This window comes from Amblyomma americanum, chromosome 1 (genome assembly GCF_052857255.1).
Source record: "Amblyomma americanum isolate KBUSLIRL-KWMA chromosome 1, ASM5285725v1, whole genome shotgun sequence".
Classification (NCBI taxonomy): Eukaryota; Metazoa; Arthropoda; class Arachnida; order Ixodida; family Ixodidae; genus Amblyomma; species Amblyomma americanum.
Genome location: NC_135497.1, coordinates 266731935 through 266742412, shown reverse-complemented (window position 1 = coordinate 266742412; position 10478 = coordinate 266731935).

Here is a 10478-nt window from a genome sequence, read left to right as displayed (position 1 = left end):
AACACTATGTATTTTTAGCTCCAATATAAAAATGTACATTTTGCCGCACTTTCAATGTAACGAAATTTCATTGCTGGTTCAAAACAAACCCAAGGGAAAATTTTTTACCGCGGGCGAAGTAGCTCAGCAGAGCACAAATGAGATAGTGGGTGAGGCTAGCACGAGCACTGGCGGAGCTTTGGCAGCCTGCCAGGCCAGCCCACAGCTCTTGCTATCCCGCCCGAAATCAGTGCTGAATGGGGTGCGGTGCCTGTGCTCAAAGGCAGTGCACCACATTTATCGTGTTTACAGATTCCCAGAATTCGGTATAAGGACTGGAAATGACAGTGCCATCGGCACACCTGTCAGCTGGGAAGCCGTCTTGCACTTCACACCGAACAACCTAGATTCCCACTCATACAGTGCTCATATGCATGTGCACTCGTGCTCGCGGTGGGGAACACGAGGCGCGGTGTGTGCCTCATTTCATTTGTTGATGAATGGAGGACACTCTTCTTGCTCTGTTGCCGATGAGGACGTGGAGAAAGAGAGGAGTAGGGCAGGGGGAGGGGAGGAGACTGCATGGCCTGCCGTGAGGATGGCTACTGCTGCCGGCGGCCTACCTTCATCCGTTTCCTTATCTCCTTCTCACAAGGTTGCAGCGGCGGCTGCGAACGCATCTTCATATTGGCAGTGTGCTTGGGGCACTTACAATACGATGGTGATGACGACAAAACTAAAACTCAAAAACAGGCGCACCATCCCCATCACCTGAGAGGAGCTCGGTGCAACAGATGTGTTGAGGCGGCTTGCGAGTACACAGTATGCGCAAGAAATAATGATGTCCTAATGGGCATACAAACGGTGCAAAACGCCATTGTTGATGTTGAAGAAAGGGCAGAGGTAAAGCCTGATTTTAATCTCAAATAAAGCTTTTTGCCATGAATTACCTGCAGCGCTTTTTTAATAGATGCTTAGCATTCGTAAAAAATTGAATGTTGCAAATTAAACTTCGGATTTTACTGAATTCTTTAAATTAAGGCTCAACTGTGTCGCCAGGTACTCGTATGTTCATATAATGACTAAAATTATGACTGAATAGTGCTTTCAGGATATCATGTATACTTCGTTTGGTCATTCCTGGTAAAAGAAGTGCTTATACAAATAACCACATTTTTGGCCTTTTAATGCATTATTGTTTGCATAGCAAGCAAGCAAAACCCACAATCATCAGAGCTAAACCAGAGGTACTGTAAAATGCAAAGGCATCCGTGTTCACAATTTTCTGGGTTTTATTTGGATGCTTGGCTTGAAATTGTTCTGCACGGCTTGTTGTACAGGGGTCTGAAATAGAAGTACCAGCCATTCCCGCTGAATTACATGCTAGCAGTAACCATAACAGGCACCAAACACGTTATTTCCACTTGTGAAATACTAATTGGAGAAGGCACCACTGAGTGCTTGGTGTTGCGACCAGTATTGTAAGCAACACTGTCTTGCGGTCTTGCTTGATTTGTACAAATCTATTGAGGCTGAACATTGTGTATGCAAAATTTCACACGAAGGCCCAAGCGACTAAGCAAGTGACAAGTGCACGCGTGATTAGCCAGTAAGACCCTGCTGTACACACCTCTGGGCTTTCGGTTTACATGCTGCTCCCAGTCTTTGCCTCGGCACATGGACCGGCCTGGTCAGCACTGCTGCTGCTGCACCATTGCTGTAGAGAAGATGTTTCATTTGCTCTGACTGCGTGGCACAGCCGTAAAATTAAAGAACAATCTGCTTGACAGTAATGGAGGACTAACAGCTATTGGAACGAGCTATGGGCAGGAGCACTGCAGAGCGAGATGTGTATTGAGCCGGCCATGCGACTGGCCTGGCACAGAGCAGACAGATCGGAGCTTGTCAGTGAATTGCTTTTGTAAGCTCACATTATGTGCGTTGTGATTCCTTAAGTGATTTTGTCTACTAGTGTATTGTGGGATTCACGCAAAGCACTTGGAAAAGACTGTCAGAGTGCCTTCACAGTTTGAAGTTTGAGTTCGCTGATATGGCTTCCGAGCAATGCAAAGACCCGTGGATCATTTGCCTTTTTGATCTCCTATCTGGCCAATCGTCTCGACCTCCTTCCCGTGCTCTCCGTCGTGAGTCCCACCATTTCGCCATCCGAGACGAGCTCCTTTACCGCCGCAACTATCTCCCGGATGGTCGCAAGTGGCTTCTCGTCATTCCGACACATCTGCGCTCCTTCATTTGCTCTTCCTACCACGATGATCCCCAGTGTGCCCATGCCGGATTCTTGAAGACTTTCATCCATCTACGACAGCGGTACTACTGGCGTGGGATGGCCCATTACGTCTGCCAGTACGTTCAGTCCTGCACTGCATGCCAGCGACGGAAACATCCACGTCGCCGACCCACCGCTCCTATGCAGCCGCTGCCTTGCCCAGTATAGCCCTTCGAGCGTGTTGGCATCGACCTCTATGGCCCTCTTCCCAGCACATCAGCCGGGAACCGCTGGATCATCGTTGCCATCGACTACCTTACACGTTACGCTGAAACATCGCCTTTACCATCTGCTACAGCCCACGACGTTGCATCCTTCATTCTCCATCGCATCATTATTCGCCATGGTGCGCCCAAAGAGCTGCTCAGTGATAGAGGTCCGGCCTTCCTCTCAGAAGTTGCAGAAGCTCTCCTTCAGGAATGCAACGTTGTTCACCGCACCAGCTCCGCCTACCATCCCCAGACAAATGGCATGGTTGAGCGTTTTAATCGCACCCTCGGCGACATGCTGGCCATGTATGTTGCTTCCGACCATTGTAACTGGGACCGCGTTCTCCCTTTTGTCGCATACGCTTATAACTCCGCTGCTCAAGCCACCACCGGATTCTCTCCGTACTTTCTCCTGTACGGCCGTGAGCCTTCTTGTACAATGGACACCATTCTACCTTACCGCCCTGATGCTTCCGAATTTACAACTCTTTCTGAAGCCGCAACTTATGCCGAAGAATGCCGACAGCTTGCCCGGTCCTTCACTTCTCACGCCCAGCAGCAGCAGAAAAGAACCCGTGATCCCCCTGCACTTCCTCCCGCTTACCTTCCTGACTCTTTGGTCTGGCTCTGTGTACCCTCCTCAGGTCCCGTCCTTTTGTCCAAACTTGTTAGCAAGTACCAGGGACCCTACCGTATTCTTCAGCAGACATCCCCCGTCAATTACCTCATCGAACCCCTTACGCCATCCTCTGATCATCGCCGCCGAGGCCGCGAAATTGTCCACACGACCCGCCTCAAACCTTACTACAACCCCGCCGTCGTCACATCTCCCTAGGCCGCCAGGATGGCGCCCTTTCGCCCGGGGGGAATTGTAAGACTGGACACGGGCTTTAGAATCTTTAGACGCTGGCGCTCAACGAAGAAGACGACGAGAACCGCCGAACACTGTGGCGCTCGAGCGCCAAACGCTCGGTCGCTCGTGCGTGCTCTGGACTAAACGCGGTCTCTGATCTGTGCCTGGACGGTTCCGCTGGTTGTTCGTGACGCTGTGCTTATTACTGTGGTGTGCTGTGTGTGCTGTATTAGTAGTGTGATATGTTCTTATTACATTGTTTACATATAAATTACACAAAACTGGCAACAAAACTGAACTCCGGTGTTGACCAGATTGCAAAACACTTGAGCTAAAGTAGTAACCTGTTTGAATGACCTGAGCATAGCTACAAAGGTAGTTGCAAAAAAATAATAAATACAATTTTTCACAAATCTTTCGTATCCTGTGTTTTGCACTGTGCTTTCTATTCTTAAATACTCTGAAAGCAACAGTGATGTTACTGGTTACCTGCACCCACTCCTTATTCACATACTACTCTTGTAGTGCATATGCATGCTGCTTTGAAGTTATGCCTGTAAAATATCGGTATTATGGCTGCAGGGCAGTGCGCACACCCGTGAGCGAACCTTGGTGAGCCTCTGTGCACTTCTCGAACAGAGGGGCTTGACATCCCGTCTGTTTTGCATCAAGTAGTGCCGTGCAGTGACCGAACGCTCCGCGTGTGCAACCTCGGACGATTAACAGCTGGGCACCCTGCTGCAGCTGTTGTGTGCGAACTGTTGTGCGCGTGTTTTTCCGTTCTTTTATTAACTCTGCACGCGCGCGACTTGTACAAATGTATTATGTAAATAGTGTATTTATCACCTCATCCTCTATCCTTTCTTACTGTCCGCTCACCTCTTTCATTTCATTTCTTCAAACTGCCTGCTGTCCTGTATTTCCGCTGCCCCAGCTCAGGTGCTTCAGTATCGATGACAGATGCCGGGGCTGGCAAAAATCTTTTCCTTCCTTTTTGTTAATTTTAAAATAAACACTTACTGCTATTGCTAATCACATGCTGTTGTATCATGAATGCAAACCAACAAATATTGAGCATTCATAATGAATGTTCAGTTTATTTATTTTATTTATTTAAAATATCACCAAAGGCCCTCATTCGAGGTTATTACATGGGGGGGGGGAAGTGGGTACAAGGCATTGTTTCAAGGTTATAATAATGCACTAAACCAAACCGGTGAAATCACAAACATCTTTTTTTTATGGTGCAAAGGCATCTATGGCCAAAGAGCGCCATGACACAAGGTAATTTTCATTTTCTCAAGGTGGGGTCAAAGACCCATTTCCCAAGCATTTCACCCTAAATAAACCGAGCACCAGGGCAGGGGAAAGCTTGTACCCATTGTATCATCGGTGGGTACCCGGCGGCACTGGGGATCGAACCCCGCACCTCTCGCATACGAGACAGATGCTCAACAACTTGGCCACCGCTGTGGTTTCACAAATATCAATGAAAAATAGACATCCACAAGAAGAGTCTGAACAATGCACATAGCAGCAGAATTTTAGGAACAGATAACAGCACCGCAAGGAAAAGACAACGCCGGAAAAAGTGCGCTGAAGTACATATGAAAAATAAAAGAAGACAAGGCAGAAGACAGTACGCTGAAAAAAACCTTTTTAGTTGTTGAAACATGCGTGATTAAGGTGTTGGAACTTACTTAGGTCGCATATGGCAATGTGTGATGGTAAAGTTCAGTTATTGTGCAGGGTAAAAAAGAATATGCATAATGGGATGACTGGTAGTTAATGTGTTTAACTTTGTGAGGATGATCACGACATGGAAAGGCAATAGGCAGTGGCTTAAAGAATTCACCATGAAGGAAAGGATGGTGATAAAGGTTACGGAATGTGATAGGCAGGAAATTTTCTTACTAGGCTGTAAACTTCAATGAGGTGACACTGGTGTAACATGAATAATAAGAAAAGATGAATCACGCAGCACGGTTTTGCAAGGATTTGATGTTACTTATGATATAAGTCTGATGAGGATCCCAAATGGCAGACGTGTATGAAGAGTTTCGGACTGAATAATGTGGTATGCGCAAGATTTTTTTACATTTGTTGCGGCCTCTCAAATTATGTTTGAGAAGTCTGAAAGTACGATTAGCGGAGGCAAGAGTGAGATTAATGTGATGATTCCATGATAAGTTGGACTGAAGGTTCACGCCAAGATACTTGTAACTTGTGGCGAGTTCTACACTATAGCTATGAAGAGAGTAGGTGGTAGGAACATGTGGCTTGTTGGTGAATTACATGACCTTAGATTTGGAAAGATTTAATGGCATTAACCAATTAGAACACTGTGCTTATCGCTTCTAGATCAGACTGCAGTGATTGGTTGTCAGCGTTGCAGGTTATACATCGATAAAGCACACAATCATAAGCAAATAGCCTGATTATAGACGTCACGTAACTGGGTAAATCATTAATATAGATGAGAAAAAGTAAACTGCCTTCCAGACGTAACATTAGCAAAACATGAGTTGTTAACTGCTGTGAACTGGATTTTAGATGAGAGGAAATCTGCTATCCATGCAATAATATAAGGGTGAATGTTCAGTTGTGAAAGTTTAACAACCTTTGGTGAGGAATGCAATCAAATGCTTAAGAAAAATCGAAAAATATTGCTTCAACTTGAAAACCAGCGTCAGTCAGTGCATGTATGTCGTAAATAAAACCGGCAAGTTGGGTGTCGCATGAGTAGCCCTTGCGAAAACAGCACTGATGATCGAAGATAATGCTATGACCGTCAGGGTAGTTGATGATAGGAGTATGTATGATATTTACTGCATTTACTGGTCATTTTACTTGAGGGGATGCTTGTAGCGCGACAAAAAATAGACAAGGGACAGAAGACGAATGGGACAAGTGCTACTCTCAACTAGTTTTATTGAAAGATCGATGGCACACATTTATACAATTTCTTTTTTCCTTCAAGAACACAATCACCAGAACACTCATGCGAATGACACACAAATTTCACACGCTTGCATCAGATCAGGCTATCTAAAAGCTTATACTCGTAAGAGTACATCTTCACCGAAGGGCTGCTGACGCAGTCCGACCCTTTCTTTTTAGCACCAGATGTAGAAAAATACATAACCTGTAGTAATCAAAATTTATATATACGATCAACTTGTATCATGTTACATGCAGTAAAGTATGCATAGTTGTGTGCATTGGCTGTATATTCGCTACATGAAGGATTGCTTTTTCTGAAGAAGTAGAACTTTGTTTTAGTTGTACTCCAGACTAACATGCAATAATATATATATGAAGAAACAAGGCATGATATATTTGGAGTTTAGCAGTTTGAGGAAGGATCATTCGGCCACGTGACAATATTCCAGTAACAGCCGAAAGCTTTCGCAGGTAGTCTGCATGACTGTCCCACTGTAGATGAGAGGAGAAATAAACACCAAGGGTTTTATGTTTCAGTTTCAGTTTATTTATTTCTTGCTACAGAGAACTGGGCCCCGGGAAGAAATGCCGTAGCTTGGCAAGCTCCCAAGGCCCACAACATCCAGCAACAGTGGCACCATTGGTCACATGCAAACAAGAAAGGCATACATAAACCTAAGGCATAATTCACAATCCATGAATGAATAGCGGAAACACAAACTAAGCGCACAATATAACATAAAGAACAAGTTATATACAAAATTCAAAGCAAGCACTGGAAGCATGATTTAAACATTCTATATCTCCTTCAGCGGCGGTGTGTACAATTGTACACATCAAATTTGGCGCCACTTTGCGCTCCCGCCCTTGCTTCAAACGGGCCGACACCCCACGTGAGCATTGATGAATGCCTTATAAGTGAACAACTAGTGAAACCTAGTTTCACCTAGTTCAGACGGCATGGCTCATGACTTTGAGCTCTATCAAGGGAAAGGCACTGGCGTAAGCAACGACCATTCACATTTCGGCCTTGGTGGTTCGGTTGTGATGCGGCTTATGGAAGCGCTCCCGCATGGTCTCAACATGAGATGCTACATGGACAATTATTTTTCTTCTGTGCCGCTCTTCCGAGAGCTGAAATTGCTTGGAATTTTAGCGTCTGGCACGATTAGGGCCAACAGAATTCTAGGCTGTGAGCTGAAAAGCGAAAAAGAGCTGAAGAAGGGAGGGCGCGGAAGCTACGACTTCAAGATTGTTGAAGAGGAACACATGGTAATTGTTCGCTGGCACGACAATGGTCCAGTCAACATGATCTCTACAGTTGTAGGACTAGGCAGTATCACTAAGGTGAAGAGATGGAGTAAAGCAGCAAAGGAGCATGTCGACATCAACTGCCCGCAGGTAATCGCCGAGTACAATCGATTTATGGGTGGCGTTGACAAGTTGGATTTTTTGATGTCGCTCTATCCCCTTCATACAAAGACGAAGAAATGGCCAGTAAGTGTAATCTACCACTTCATTTCCTTTGCAGTTTAAGACAGCTGGCTTGAGTACATTCGCGATGCTAATGCAGAGGAACTGCCAAAAAAGGATGTGAAGGACGTTATGGCCTTTCAGTCCGACATTGCAAGGAGCTTGATTGCAAGCAACAGGACTGCACCAAACAAGAGGGGAAGACCGAGCACCAGCTCTGCAAAGCCTGCCCGAAACTCACATATCGGCATGCCCATGCCGACAAACTCTACAAGGTTTGACGGAAACAATCACTGGCCCATTCACATGAATGCCAACTTCCTGCAAAGGTGCCGAAACACAGGCTGTGTTTCGAAGTCTTGAGTTTGCTGTCGCAAATGCGCAGTTTTCCTCTGCCTAAGTGCCGCAAGGGAATGTTACTATGAATTTCATGCCAAAAAGTAGAAGCAATCGAAGTGGGCAAGCTGAGAGGCATTGAAAATTTATTCTGAAGTACTTGTGAAGAGTCACAGCACCTGGAAATAGTTCTGCCTATGTTAGTGGTTGTCGACATACTTTACGGCCTAGAGGCGCCAGGTGTACAAATGTCCACATCACAAAAAATTTCTGTTGACCTAATAAACATGTTTTTCTTCATACCACTCAGTTTGGGTAGCTGTTTATAGGCAATATTTGAAGGAATCACAATTTTTCTTCTTCTTGTCTTAATTCGCGCCTGAAGGAGATATACAATTATAGCACTTAATTTCACAGCAGTGAACACATTGACAACGTATAAAAAAGAACAATTTTCAACATACATGAATGAAGACAACATGATATTGGCGTGCTGTCGGGTTATGCTAAGTTTTCAACGAACCTGCATATTTCGACCATATACGTAACAGCCACAAACCATAAAAAAAGAGAATTATTTAGTGAAAGAACGCCCGGAGGTCAGCATTGCTGCATTTATTAATGTCAATGCCTGCATCAAAGATGCGGTTGAGTAGTGCGGGTAGATAATATCTAAGCATCTGTATCCCGTAGTTAGTTCGTGGCGTGTTAAGGTTGTAGTGCCGCAGACGGCGTAGCGGGTATGTAGGTACAAGGGGCTCAAGCTTAGCGATTTGAGATACTGTTGAAATTTTGTCCCAAGTTTCCTGTTTGTAGCGCAAGGACAGACGTATATCAAAGACACTAAATATTCTCGGCACGTTACTATTGTGAAAAAGGGCTGCGGAAGGATAATCATAAAGTTGGTTAAAAATAATTCTTAAGGCCTTCTTCTGAAGGAGGTAAATATTTTGAAGAGTGGTCTTTGGAGCAGCTCCCCAAACTAGGTTTCTCTTCAATGCACTTAAGAACAGAGCTAAACAGTTCTTTGTGGGGAATAGAATAGTAGAGATCTTCAACGTCTATGGCGGCAGCCAACTCTACCGGCACCAGCCCTTTCCTTATGCAATACGCCAAGCGTCTTGCCTTGCATGTCGTCCAAGTGATGTGGGTGATTAACACAGACTCTTGCGATGGAGAGGAAAACACGAAAGAAGGGCCCACTGTACTAGAAATGAAGTTCAATAAAACTTTTTGTTGGGCAAGTTGGTTCATTTTACTTGAGGCGATGCTTGTAGCGTGACAAAAAGCAGACAAGGCACAGAGATGAACGGGACAAGCGCTACTCTCAACTAGTTTAATTGAAAGATCGATCGAACATATTTACATAGTTTCCTTTTTCCTTCAAGAACACAATCACCAGAACGCTCATGCGAATGGCACACAAATTTCACACGCCTGCATCAGATCAGGCTATCTAAAAACATACTCGTCAGAGTACATCTTCACCGAAGGGCTGCTGATGGTCTGGCCCTTTCTTTTTGATATGGAACGCCTATATCAGTTCCCGCTTTAGCGCGCATTTGCTTTGACCAATGACCTCTTGTCTTTTTTAGGAATGACGAGCATTTGCAAGACTTGCAGTGAACTACCGGATTCGTTCCACTCCCATTCTCGACGCATTTTTCATGCTCGCACTAACACGGGAACTGATAGAGGCGTTCCATATCAAAAAGAAAGGGTTGGAGTGCGCCAACAGCCCTTCGGTAAAGATGTACTCTAACGAGCATAGGTTTTAAAATAGCCTGATGTGATGCGTGTGAAATTTGTGTGTCATTCGCATGAGTGTTCTGGTGATTGTGTTCTTGAAGGAAAAGGGAAATTGTATAAATGAGTGCAATTGATCTTTCAATAAAACTAGTTGAGAGTAGCACTTGTCCCGTTCGACATCTGTCCCTTGTTTGTTTTTTGTCGCGCTACAAGCATCCCTTCAAGTAAAATGAACCAACTTGCCCAGCAAAAAGTTTTATTAAATTACCTGTCATTATTTTCTTTATCCTCTTTTGATTTCATGTACTTGTCTAACAGCCGAACCAAGTTGGCGTTAATATCATTGCCCTCTTGTGTCATTCTAAGCATTTTCTTTCTAAATTTGTGGGCCCTTTTCTCCGCTTTCACCGCCTGTGCGGCTTCGTCTTTATGAAGCGCAAGAAGCTGGTGCACAACGGAACTGCTGTCCCGCTTGCGTCGGCTTCTGCCGCCTCCACTTGTTCCTCCTCGGTTGCTGCAGCCCATAGTTCCACTCGTACTGGGTAGCACAGCCAGGGGAGACGTGCTCAGCAGTTGGGGGTCCGCTCTGTCTCCGAGGGGCTCGTCTTCCCCTGACGCCAGTACCTCGGCAGTGCCTGGCACCTCATTG